At 30.6% G+C, this 14,250-nt stretch overlaps 1 long non-coding RNA gene across 1 annotated transcript; it reads right to left on the bottom strand.

Moving 5' to 3' along the window:
* Nucleotides 1-4,803: 4,803 nt before the first annotated feature.
* On the bottom strand, nt 4,804-5,247 carry LOC143566613 (uncharacterized). Its single transcript, XR_013141262.1, has 3 exons — nt 5,106-5,247; nt 4,906-4,962; nt 4,804-4,821 (listed from the first exon to the last, which is right to left on the bottom strand). It is a non-coding gene; the product is annotated as an uncharacterized LOC143566613 (long non-coding RNA).
* Nucleotides 5,248-14,250: the final 9,003 nt, after the last annotated feature.

The raw sequence follows: 14,250 nt of genomic DNA, 5'->3' as shown, positions 1-14,250 counted from the left end.
GAGCCGAAAGTAGAGGGTGGTTGCGGAAGGGAAAGGTTGGGGGGGGGGGACTATTCACGCACTATTAATTACCTGGTATATCTATAAACCTTATAGGCTTTAATCTAACCAATTGTAAAAATAAGCAATTCTTATGGTTAAATAAACATGTCTAAAGTGCAAAGCTAACTTCAATTACAATAAGTTAAATAAAATAACTAATTACAATTAGCTACTCACGTATACTTGAATTGTAGCTAGTTACTTAGTTATAATTATAAAAAAATACTTCAATTTCGGTCATATTGTTTGTACTTAAAAGAAAACTATCTAATCTTCACCCATAAAAAATGGGAAATGGTAATAACTTCACATAGAAACACAAGTAGTTATCCAATTCTAGGCTTCGACAATGGGGTATGGAACTATGAATTATGAAATGAAGATTCTTTGTTGATGCGAGGTCTTACTTGGGCCTAACGCACGAGCTGGCATTAAAAAAGGGTTGGCCCATTGGGCTTGATTCAACACACATCCTCTCAAGTAGAGGTGCACAAAAAACTTGAACCCGGAACTAGATCATACAGTTTTAACTATCAGTCTATTACATAGTAAGATAAAACATTAATAATCAAAATCATCTTAAAAGTATATGTGGATAAAATACAATTTCATTCTATCAAGTAGGCCAGTAAACGGACATAACGTTAATGAACTGTTCGTTTACTTACGTTCATGAACGTCCGTTTATGTTCATTCATTTATTTATGTTCAGTTAAATTTCAATATGTAAGTAGTTATGTTTATATAATATAAACATAAAAAGGGCCCGTTTAAATTATAGGTATATGTATATGTATACTCGGTTATGTTTTATTTCAATTTTTTCTTCTAAATCATCTAATTCCAGTTAACAAACTTTTTTTCTACATATCAAGTCTTCCATATTGGTACTCGTCGTGATTCCTCAGTCACATTATATTTGTTCTTCTCATTGGGCCCATGTGGTTATTGGTCAATATATATATGAAAATTGTAAATGTAACATTAATGTTATTAATGTTGTATCTCTACTATATATAAAGCACAAGTAAAACCTCTTAAATTTTAAAAGGTATCTAACTTGGTGCTAAAAGTACAACATATCTAGCATTAAAATTTGAATTTTAAGGGTTATATTTGTCTTTTCATCAATCACTAATACTTAACAAATTGATTTGGTATGAATATAATTACAATAATTACCCTTCATCTATGGTTTTTTTTTTGTAAATTTAACAAAAATTTACATTTCAAGCCCATCATCTTTATCCACATATTACTCAAATCTATTTTTCTTACTATTTTCTTTATATATTCAACTATATTATGATTTCTAAAAAATTCGAACATACCATTGCAATGTTCTTATTTTTATCTACGTTTTGATATAAATTTTATTCAAAACCGAGATGTGGATTATAAAGTACAAGTTATTGTTGCATCTATTTACAAGTAGTTAAAGCATAAAACTTGCAACTTTTCATATATATAATTTTAGGATTACCACTTTTTTCTCTTCAATGCAACTACCCGTATAATCACTACATTTATTAAAATATTTAGATAAATAGAATAAATTAAATATGTAAATCATTTGTTACATATTTACTCTATTTATCTAAAATACTTATTATCCAGTTACAAATAACACACCACTTTACAAATTAAATAAACTTACAAAAACTTTTATTCATTTATGGACTTCATGATTCTAGCATAAAATCCACATTGGCAGAAGCTTGTTTTTGTGCATCATTGAAGTAGGCTGCACAAAAAATAAAATCAAAATGTTAATAAGCTATTTATTTTTCCGGAATTTCATATTCCATCAGAATGGTTTAACAGTGAACGACTCGAAGAACCACAAACAAAGACCTCCTACTATGGTCAGCATGACTAATCCAGTCATACTCGCATATTGACAAACTTACCTAGCCACGAACACCAAAATAATCATAATAATAAAAATAATGATTTTCGCTCACCCTTTCTTGACTCAGCTATGTTTTTAGTTATAGTTCATGTAATGTTTATTTGTTTTTTTTAATAAATCTCATGTTTTTAGTTATAGTTTCTGCTATGTTAATTAATCAAAGATTAAATTATATATTTAAATCATCTATTCTAGATAGAAAATAACAATTTATTTTCTTTGAAAAGAAAAATAATATTAAATTTTTGAAAAAGTTTGTTATCTCCTATTTCCTAGCAAAAATGCTAGGAGGTTAGGAGATCATGGGATTAATTGGTATGCACGATTTGAATCCCATGTTTTTAGTTATACTTCCTATTAAGTTAATAAATCAAAGATTAAATTATTTGTTTAAATCATTGATGCTAAATTGAATATAACTATTTATTTTCTTTAAAGAGAAAAATAAATTTAAAATGTTTGTACTTATCTTATGCAACACAAATTCTACAAAATATGTTTAATTTAAGTTTTATTTATAACTTATGTTTGTCACTAACATAATCAATCAAGTATTTAAATATGTATCACATTACCAAATTGATCTAAATTAAAAACTGCTTGCTCAATTAGTTACTCCAGCAAACTCACCCTGCATCTACCTGTGTTATTCAAGATGTACCAAGTTGTGTTTTGATTTAATATCTAGCTACTTCGATTATATTACCACGGCCCCACTAAGTCTATTATATTAGTTACATAATATAAAACATTATCTACAAAACATGTTAACTTTACATTTTATTTATAACTTATGTTTTATAATAAACATACTTTTATAAAATCATTATTTTTATACATAACTTAATATATTTACGAAATTCTAAAAATAGAATACTTGTATTTCTTACTCAAAGTTTAATAATATAATAAATAATTACGGTTTACTGACAACAAAATTGATACATAATATAAAACATTATCTACAAAAATGTTTTATGTGAACCAATTCTTTGACATATAACATAATATTATTCATTATAAGATAGGTAAATAGTTTATGTTACTTGAATTTTGAAAAATAAAATTAAATGCCATACATATATGTGTTAGTAGTTACTTGAAAACGTGGATTTTCTTTTTTTGGTGAGTGTGTTGCTTCAATATAGAGAATGTAACTCTAACCTCTTTTTTGATCTGCTTCAAATCTCAAATTTCGGATTATCATTCTAAATACATAGTTTTCAACAAGTTCTTACATTGATAGGTATGCAATGTATTTATTATTTTACTATTCTGCTATAACAATTTCTTATATGTTATTTTATTGTGATTGCACTTTTTGGTTGAATCCCCTACAAATCATTTTAAACTATGAACATGTCTTACATTCTCAGATTACCTCAAGTTCTCTCCGTGAAAGGTTAAAGAATTTTGAATATACTCTCAAAAGTACTTTCAAAGGTATGTATTTTATTTGTTTTATAATTGCACCTACTTTATAGAAATTTAATAAAATAACCCACATTATTGTGTTTTTTATGTTTTAGTTTAGTATGTGTTTATATGTTTAATTTTAGCTATATTAGTTAATGTGTTTCATCTGTTTGACAGATTTTTTTTATTAAATGTTTTTATTATAACGTAGTTATTTGATATTTAGCGGAACCTTTTTGCAAAATAATTGTAATTAAACAATATAAAATAGACACACAAAGACAACAAAAGTAGTCTATTATAAACAAGCATACCAACATTGTGACCAATATATGAAACCAGTGCCGCTCTTATAAATGGGCATGTCCTCTACTCAAGTTGAAATGGCTAGAAAGCACGTTTAGTTCTCATAAATTCTGCCAAAAAAATTAACTATATATTAATATTGGTATTCCCTCACGGGTCATTTAATACAACTGACATGTTTAATAAATAAATGTATATATAAAATAAAACTTACCTTTATGATCTCCAATAGCTGGTCAACTCCACTCTCATTAAGAAAAAGAGGCTGAATTTACATATGACAATTTGTTAGGTCATATAAACATTCTGTATAAATCAAAAAACAATTTTATAATAAAAAGCATTTTTTATTTAAATTGTTTTAAGAACAAAACGGATGTATGAAAATAAGTATTTTATATTATTCTTTTCTTTTATCAAATTCAGTTCATCAGTCGCTAACTTATATAATAATAAAAATAAAAATAATAAATAATAAATAAACAGAATATACGGATGGGCTTAGGTTTTTTCTCGACATTAAGGTATAAATTCTATCGCATATAAAATTGCATTCAAACTAGAGTATTGTTTTATTATAACCTATACAAATGTCGCTACGAAATCGGTACAATAACGAACCGAACCGATTTTGATTGAACAACATCAGTACCGATATTGGCATTACTTAAACTGATTCCGACTTAACAACATCCGTACCAATATCGATTTTAAGCACTCCTATATAAGAAAACATTTGAAGAAAATAGTAATAAATACCATATTATAAAGCAAATTAAAAACAATAAAAAAACAAAAAAACATTTTTTTTTAAAGTGGTTTTGATAAATAAATAAAGAAATAAAAATATGGACATAAAAATCAGTTTCTAAAAACATGTTTTTGAATAGTCTTAATTAAAAATGAGAAAAAAAAAATAAAAAATAAAACGTTTTTATATTAATACATCTTTTACATCTATCTTTTTTATATAGAAATTTTTAATAGAAGTTATTTTATTCAAAAGAGTGAGAAAATACAAGTTAAGAAAAAAAAAACTTATTTTGGTAAATATTTTTCAAATAACCCATTTTAGTAAATACTTTTTTCTCCTCCCCCGTTTTAATAAAAAAAAAACTGAAGAATATGTTCGACTCTCCTTTTACCTTAAAAAATGACAAATGTAAAGTAAGACAATGCAACACATATCAAGCATAACAAGTAGATATTTAACAAACACTCATACAAACCAAAACTTTAGCACTTCCAAAATCACATAGCTTGACTTGATGTGTATGTGGGTTTACCTGTTAACCATAAACACAAGACTCTTCAATAAACTATCTTTGTTCATTAATATCAAACTAAACATTAAACAAACGGTGCCTTAAATCATCACTGTTATATCTTGGGTACAAATTATAGAATGTACATATATCAAAAGGCCCACCAGTAAATTTTGAGGCTTGATGTCCCTGTGACACACTCCAATGCTACCATGAATGTAGCCCAGGGCTCTGAAAATGCTAGGAGAAATAAATTATCACACTAAATATAATAACGCACAAATTGTTTGGTATCTTAAATAGACGGTGGATTGAAAAGGGGCAAATATTTTGACCTTTCATGTAATATGCATTGTAAATATCCAACAATCTACAATAACAAATCCACTACTAAACCCTAATTACTGAATTTAATCACACACTTGAGGAAGATACAATGTAACCCCATTATCATAAAACCTACAGAGGCCGATTTCTACAATCAAGACAATTAATTAAAAAGAAATCATACCTACAAAGGAATCAAATTGGGGATTTCACCATGTTTGATTTAATGGTGGCCAAGACTTCTGATTTGTTTGGAACGTGTTCGATGTGCAAACAGGGGCGAATCTTTTTTTAGGTTTTTAGTTGGAAGCCATGAAGAAGAGAATGAAACTGGTTTTTCAATTGTATATAAAAATTATAAATTTATCTTTTTAGTTTGATTTGAATTTCAAAAAAGCTAGAAAATTATACATTCGTATATAAGAGTGTTAAGAAACTAAAAGTAAACAATATATATTTCCTATTATTGACATTAATAAATTTATTTAGTGAGATATTATAATAGCTTAGTGATGTAATACTTTATTAAATATAAATAATAATCATATCAAGGTATACATATAATATTCGTTTAAAAATATATTAAATAAAACTATTTCGGTTTACTCGGATACATATAGGATAATTTGGACTATATTATCGGGTTATTATTTTTGTTTTAGTTTATTGCACTGTCATAATAGTTTACTGATGTAGACAAGAGTTTTAATGTTAATTTTGTTATTTATTTCACATGTTTAACGTTTGTGAAAAAGATATATACCGTATTGATGCTACTAACTACAAACTGTAAGAACAATATAATTAATTATATAATAAAATTTTGTAAAATATCATACGAATAACAAAACTAACTAACTAACTAAAATACTATTATACAATATCTCATGAGTTGACTTATGAACCAACATAAACGACTACATCTTTACAAATTGCCTCCGCCGCATCGCGCGGGTACTATAAAGAATATATTAGAGATTAGTAAATTGTATTTATAGTTATATGTTTGTTTGTAAATAGTAAATATGATATTAATACATTAATTGCAGTTGCAAAATATTCAAATATAAAAATGTATTAATACATAAATAGTTTTATTAAAACTATACATAAATAGTTTTATTAAAACTCACATGTAATATATTATACTTTATATGGATAAACCCATATATATATATATATTTATAGTTATATGTTTGCTTGTAAATAGTAAATATGATATTAATACATTAATTGCAGTTGCAAAATATTCAAGTATAAAAATGTATTAATACATAAATAGTTTTATGAAAACTCACACGTAATATATTATACTTTATATGGATAAACCCATATATATATATATATTTATAGTTATATGTTTGCTTGTAAATAGTAAATATGATATTAATACATTAATTGCAGTTGCAAAATATTCAAATATAAAAATGTATTATTACCTAGGTAGTTGTTTCCCTATTTGAGTTCTAATCCGATTTTTTTTTGTGTTAGTTTTAGTTTAAGTATTTTTTTTAGCCTATAGTTAATAAATAAAAAAACACAAAAAAGAAAATCAATTAAGTCAATTTATTTAAGTTATTAGTCAGAGTCTAGTTTAGGTGTCGCTAGTGTCTTGTGGGTTCGACATCCGGACTTCGTTAGGCTTTACTACAGTTGATAGGTACACTTGCCTGTCTAGTGGTCTAGCATTAGGATAGTCTAGATTTATAAATTTAAAACTAGAGTGTCTAGGTTAGGTTAAGTTTTTAATAGACCGTTTCAGCACATCAAGTTTTTGGCGCCGTTGCCGGGGATACTTAGGCGATAGCGAAACTAGCATTGATTGAACTTAATTAATTATTGGTCTTTTTGTGTCTTGATTTGTGGTGTGTCTTGTGAGTCCGTGTCTTAGATTAGTGTGTCTATTCATCTTTAGGATAATTTAGTTTGTGTTTTAATTTATCGAGTCTAGTTAATATGTTTAATAGATCGAGTCAGTTTAGGAGTATTTTATATAGAAGATGTTGGAAAGAGCCGAACAAGAGGAACGTGAAAGATTCCAAAAGATTAAAGAATTGGAAGTCAGGCTTGATAAGTTGATCGAAAAAGAAAGACTCCGTAAGATAGAGGAAATCGAAGCTAGGTTAGATGAGATAAGTGCTAGAATTCAAAATGAGAGTTTTTCTTACAATGAGCAGGAAGCCATCTATGAAACAGATGATGAATTCTGGAATAATGATGATGAGGGCATGATAGAAGAGATGGAGTTGGAGCTACCTGATTACACGAATTCGAGTGAAGATGTCGTTGTGGGGCCACTTGACTAGATGGAAGATGACGAAGAGAATGAGCATGCACCATCTTGGGAGGATGAGTTTGGTGGAGAGTTAGTGGGTTTACCAGTTTTTGACGAACATGCAGAATTTGACCCTGTTGGCGATCTTATATATTTAGAAACACTAATCATGTGGAAGCCAACAATGGAGATCAAAACGTCACTAGAAGAAGAAAAGGAAGAGGAAGTGACAAAGGAGGAGGATCAGAATATGGTGGTACTTGAGTCGTCACATCATATGAAGGTTAGCAAGTCTGTGGAGGAACTAGATAGTGGATCGCCACCGAAATAGACAAAGCCACAGAAGAGGGAGCGGAAGTGCTTGGATCAACACATTTTGAGGGTTCAAAAATGGTACATTAAGAGTTATAGGGCAACACTGAAATGTAAGAATAACCATTTTCCTCATTATATGTCACGTATTAGGTTTGGTCCAGGTAAGTTTAAGTATTGGTGGTCCGACCCGTTTGAATGTTTTAAAATGCTTTTAAGTTTCACTATGTGCTATTTGTTTAAATATATTGAAAGGGTGGAACTAAACGGGTTAGACCGGGGTTGGATTAAAGAAAAGCCTCCTGATTAAAATTTCGGGAGCGAGTCCGGCTGAAGACTCTCCTGTAAACTTAGCGCTTCCCGGAAGGCAACCCGGTTGAATGTTTTTGTTTTACTTTTATTTTTGTTTTGGGTTTTCTTCCTTTCTTATGCTGGCTGTTTCTTGGTTTGCTTTCAGGTTGGTCCAGAATTGCTGTGGAAGTTTGATGATACATGGTTTGATTCAAGTGTGAGAAGGCTACTTACTTATTGATTGTCACTTTCGTTCGTAAGTGACTGCTTGGTAGAGAGCATTGGAGTATGAGGTTTTCGTTCGAATAGGAGAGCTTGGGACACGACTCGCAAGGAAATATTGTCATATTTACCAGGGGAGTCTGTTCCACTTTACTTATATTTAAATGTGCTTTAATTTTTGTCTTTTACCTGTCTCATTGAGGACAATGTGACATTTAAGTGTGGGGATGAGAAACTGACGTTTTTATATTAAATATATATATATATTATTAATAATGAAAAAGTGTAAAAAAAAATTTGAAAAATGTCCCGAAATTTTAACGAAAATTTTTGCAAATTATGGAAAATGATAGAAAACTTTGAGATTGGTTTTTAAAACTACTATTATGTATGAGATTAAATAAAAGATAACGCACTAAAATTGGGATGTGTTGGTAGACCCAACTAGCTTTAATAGTCCTCTTTAGCAAATTTTTTATATATATAATAATTTGAAAAACGGTGAAACCGAATTTCGATGCTTAGGGAGGATTACCATAATCTAAAAACTTTGAGATGGTAAGACTTAGATGCACTAAAATCATCACACTATCACATGTCCATCTTTTTACGAGCTTAGAAAATAGTTATATAATTTAGGGTGATATAAAAAAAAGAAAAAAAAGATTGAAAAAAATAAAAAAAAAATGAAAAAAGAAAAAAAAAGTATGTTATGAAAGTTATGAGTATTCCAAAAAAGTTGGTCCGAAAAGCAAATGACCATGAGAAAGTTATGTAATGAAAAATGCCAAAGAATCATTCTCAAAGTTAGTACAAGAGGCCAAAGTTGCACATACTAGACGAAACTTAGAGTTTACGTGTTACCAAGGGGATAGTGACTCTGAGGATACACTATTGGGGCTCGAAGGTTTTTAGTCAATAAATATTTTTTTAGGGAATATATAGGACAAAGTCCAATAATATTTAGGGTATGCTCGTACGACCTCCACATGACCATTCATCCATCAAATTTCACCGAGTGCATCTACTTTGTACCATCAACGAGTCCTTGGCTTATGGTGATTTGTCAAACCATTCTGCTTTGACTCTAGTTTTTCTAGCTCTCTTTGTCTGAGATGAAGTAGGTTTAGCTGTGGTTTTTGAACTTAAAGCGCTAAATGCAATTGGGGGCTTGATAGGCTGGTGGCCGGGTTTAAGTGGACAACAATATCGGCAATCGCAGTTTTTGCGTTTATCCGTGCTTAAAAGATAACCTATATTTTTTAAAGATTAGTCTTGAATTCTGATTCCACTGCAAAATACTTTTTCAGGGACGAAAAATGTTTAAGTGTGGAGATATTTGATATGGCCTAAAATATACAATTATTATCTAAATACTCCATACAATTTTGAGTTGTTTTGAGGTAGTTCTTAATAAATTATACGCGCTCATGGTTCATATTTAAAGTTTGAAGAGTTTTAAAGACAACGAGCTAAACGATGCATTTTCACTAACTTGAGACACGTGAGTTTATAATAATAATAATAATAATAATAATTCAAGGAATATGAATCAAGATTAAGATTCACGTGTGTGTGTGCAGTATGTCACAAGAATGTGATAAAATTCAAATTAATATCATTTATTTAATTATCTTTGTGTTATTTCCTTTTGCAGGCCTCAAGATTAAAAGAAATTAGTTGGTCATAAAACAAGTGGCTGAATTTATTGGGGCCCACATGATGACCAAACATACTCTTGAATTCATAATAAAAAAGGGGAATCATCAATTAATAAGTGTGACATTCGTTAATTTCGGGTCTCGTTTGTATTCGTTTTTGTATTCGTTTATCATGTAAACCGACCCATTTTGTAAACCAAAGCTTATGATATAATTAAAATGATGGATTTTATATTACAGTATTGTTTTACACTTGTTGGGTCTTGAAAACATTCTTTTTGTTCCTTAAAACTCCTTAAAATGACTTAAACCAAACTTTGGGGACTATTATTGCCATTTACCAAAAACTTGTTTGACCATTTCAACCATCACATGCATCTTTACCCTATTTGTATGAACCATACTCTTACCATTATAAAAGCAAGGCTCCATACACCATTTTGGTTGTTCATCTTCTCCAAAATCTCTCTCAAATCCAAGTATTCATCTTCAACATTTTGTTATTTTGATTTCTTAAGGTCAACTAACTATAGTATTTCATTTTAACTTGTTCATCTAATATTACTAACACTTAAATATGGTGGTACAACATATATATAATTACACACCCCTTGTTTCCTTTATTTGTTACTCCACCGACTCCGGTTGGTTAAGGTTCGAATGTCATAAGGCAAGGCTTCATGGAGGATTTCGTGTTCTTGATATATATATACACACACATAACTTATTATACATATCACTTATGAATAACTTCTAACCCTTTTAGTTTGTTCATCTTATTTACAAGTTCCATGGTGTGGGTTTGTATAAGACTAACCTCGGTTTAACCTAAACTAGTCCAAACCGGAAACCGAACTTTTTTTTACTAGTTTTGTTAAAATAGTTGTTTAAACATGTTTATTGCTAGATTTGAGTTTCAAAAATCATTTTTACAAGTTCTTTGATATTAAGCATATGGAATCCATTTATAAACTCGTTGGGAGATGGAAACCGAACTAAACCGAAACTTTTGCTTAAAAGACTTGTAGTTAACTTTTTAGTTGTAAAATTTAAGTTTTCTTCATTTATAAACCAATATACAAGTTCTATGATATTTGGGCATGTAGAAACCATCTATGAACTATTTGTGAGATGGAGTCCGAACCAAACCGAACTATACCGACTTTTACTCGCTTAAGACACACAAGTGTGTTTTTAGCTATCAAGACTTGTATATTTCTTTAAAATAGTTTTCAAACTGATTTTAATTATTTTCTTAAGTACTTGGAATTTTTGGATCCAACTTGATCTCATCGCATAGTTTGGACCGACAAAACCGAACACTCGCTTAACGTGCGTTGTTAGTTCTAAACAATAGATCTACATACTTGGTTAAGTGTTAGTATATTTTAATGAGTTATCTCATAACAATTAATATGTTGGAAAGTTGACTTTGGGTTTGACCATTTGTCAAGACCCGAATCGACAACTCGAACACTCGTTAAAAACCCGTTTTAGTATCTTTGTCCCAAAGGAACTTGCATTTTAGCATTTTTCCCACCTTATTACTTAACATTGGTTAAGTAAATATTAAGGTTAGATACTTTAACCCGGTTTCGAGCAAACTTACATTTTTAAAGGATTGTTATTATAAATTCTTAAATAGTTACATTTTAAACCTTGAACTTTAATTGTTTACTTTTTGCAACAATTATTTTATTTAAAGATCTTCAAGACAACCATTCTAAATCCAATATTTTATTGTCATTTAGGCCTTGCTCGTTAAACTTCATCCATCCGGTTATTCATCTTTTACTGATCAAGTTTTATACTTGAACGTGAGTAACTTCATACCCCGTTTTCTATATTTTGTTTTGGGGTGACATTTCATACTTATTCAAATCAAATGCTTTATACTTGAGTCTTAAACCACAAACGTTGTTGTATACTTTACTTGAATAATTGCTCGATTTAGTGTTCTATGCTTATATGCCTATGTGTTTATCGCTTTCGGTTGGTGGAATCTATAAATCCTAGACTACTTGGCATCCCCTTGTAGCAAGGTGTCGTTAACGTAATGCAATTAACGATATTCTATTAAATCCTAGACTACTTGGCAATCCCTTGTATCTAGGTGGCGCTAACGTAATTCTATTAGCGATTGTCAATTTATCCAAATTTATAGCTATTATTTATGGTTTTGCATACTAGTTTTGTGGCTTTTCATACTATATATCTATTGTTCAAACTTATGAATTGCTCACCAACCTTTGTGTCTACAAATTTATTTTATGAAATGTTACAGGTTTGCATCTAGGTTGATTATGGAGTTCGGTGAAGAAAATGACACAAATACCGTTAGGATATTAGCAAAAATGAACAATATTTAATTTGCTATATTTTGCTATATTTTGTTGTATTTGACTTATGAATATTTGGTTATGTGACATTTTCGATGTTGTGAAATGAAATGAGTTTGTTAAATATTGTCGCTTTAAATAGTTTCATGAACTTATGGGCAATAGTTACACCTCGGCATGTTCCGCCGCCTTTGGTCGGGGTGTGACAGATTGGTATCAGAGCCATGACAATTAAGATATGTAGTTAGACGTAACGACCTAGAATTGTTATGCTTCGGGTCCTATACGTGTGTTCATACATGTTTACTCTATTTTATTGTTCATATCGCATGTTTATTTATGAACTTGTTTAAAATTCACCAATATCCTAAATGTTCACATACACACACTTTCATAGTATTTCCAAGGTATCCTTACCTTTAAACGCAAAAATTAGATTTTTATTGTGTTTTATGGATTACAAGATTAACTTGGATCCCGTTGTTTCAAATCCCTTAAAGGTTGCGTTTATATCGGGTTTGTAGCCATCATAGAAAACGAGACATTATAAAATGACCATTTGACAAAAAGATTCCAAGGATCGAAGGTGATTTACTTACCTGGGATGGTTGAGTTATAATGCCCGTTTTCTAGGCCATAAACCGTGTTATAAATGTTAATTCTTTAAGTAGTCGAATGCGAGCGTTCCGTTCGCCATCCTAATTTTTCGGTGTTAAAACAATAGGGCTACGGTGATTTCGTGGACTAATGTTTTGGCATGACGTTGTATCTCGATTTATTGTGTTATCATTGTTATTTGAGTCTAAAACATGAAAAAGTCGCGGTGGTTACGTGCACATGTTTGGACTCCAACGTGGTGTTTTATAAAACCTTTTATTTAGTGTTGGAATATCAAGTCATGGTGATTTCATGCGCGATTCTTCCGACTCTATAAATCTCAAAATCTCAAATTTTCAAACCTTAACTATCTCAAAAAAAAAAAATCATTTACGTTTTGTTTATGGTTTTGTTATTTACAAACAAAGTTTTATATTTTATCTAACACTAACATCTTCACCATACTAACTCTAGGATTCACAAATCAAAAATCGAAATCTCATTTTATTTTATACACCTTTATATTCATTTCCTTTTATCCAAAACTTATCCCATTTTCTTTATAAATGTTAGCATGCCTCCGCTAAGACGCCAACCGCGATATGACTCCACCCGACGTATGGCCGCTCTCGTCGCCAAGCAAATGGCCGCGGTGATTCCCGAACTTATGACCCAAATACGAGCAAACCAACCCGCACCCGTTGTTGCACCTATTGAAGCCAAATCTGCATCCTACCTGCTTAAACAATTTACCAGTGCCAACCCGTCCGAATTCTTTGGAACCAACTGTGCGACTACCTTGTTGCAATGGTTCGAATATGTGGAGAATGTGTTTTTACACAGCGAATGCCCCGAAGCGAAAAAGACAAACTTCGCTTCAAGTATGTTTAGGGGAACCGCCCTAACATGGTGGGGTAGTGTTATGCACCTCCAAGGTACGGATGTGGCCATGGCTCTTCCATGGGCCGAGCTCAAGGCACTTATGAAGAAGAAATTTTGTCCCAAACACGAGCTCCAAAAGCTTGAGGAAGAATTTTGGAACCTAAAACAAGAAAGTGGTGATAACACCGCTTACTCGCTCCATTTCCACGAGCTAAGCATTCTTGTACCTCACTTGGTTACCCCACCTGAACGTGAAATTGACAAATATATTGGGGGTTTACCGATGAAAAACCGGGACTCGGTCATGAGTAGCAAACCCGCGAACCTTGAGGAATCCATAACGTTAGCCGGTTGGCTATCGGAAAATCACGTGAAGGCGGGTACCCTAACCCTCAAGAAAGCA

Source organism: Bidens hawaiensis, unplaced genomic scaffold (genome assembly GCF_021521415.1).
Source record: "Bidens hawaiensis isolate Kalapana, Puna unplaced genomic scaffold, B.hawaiensis_p1.1 tig00022926_1, whole genome shotgun sequence".
Lineage (NCBI taxonomy): Eukaryota > Viridiplantae > Streptophyta > Magnoliopsida > Asterales > Asteraceae > Bidens > Bidens hawaiensis.
This window is presented reverse-complemented; position numbering and strand designations above follow the sequence as displayed.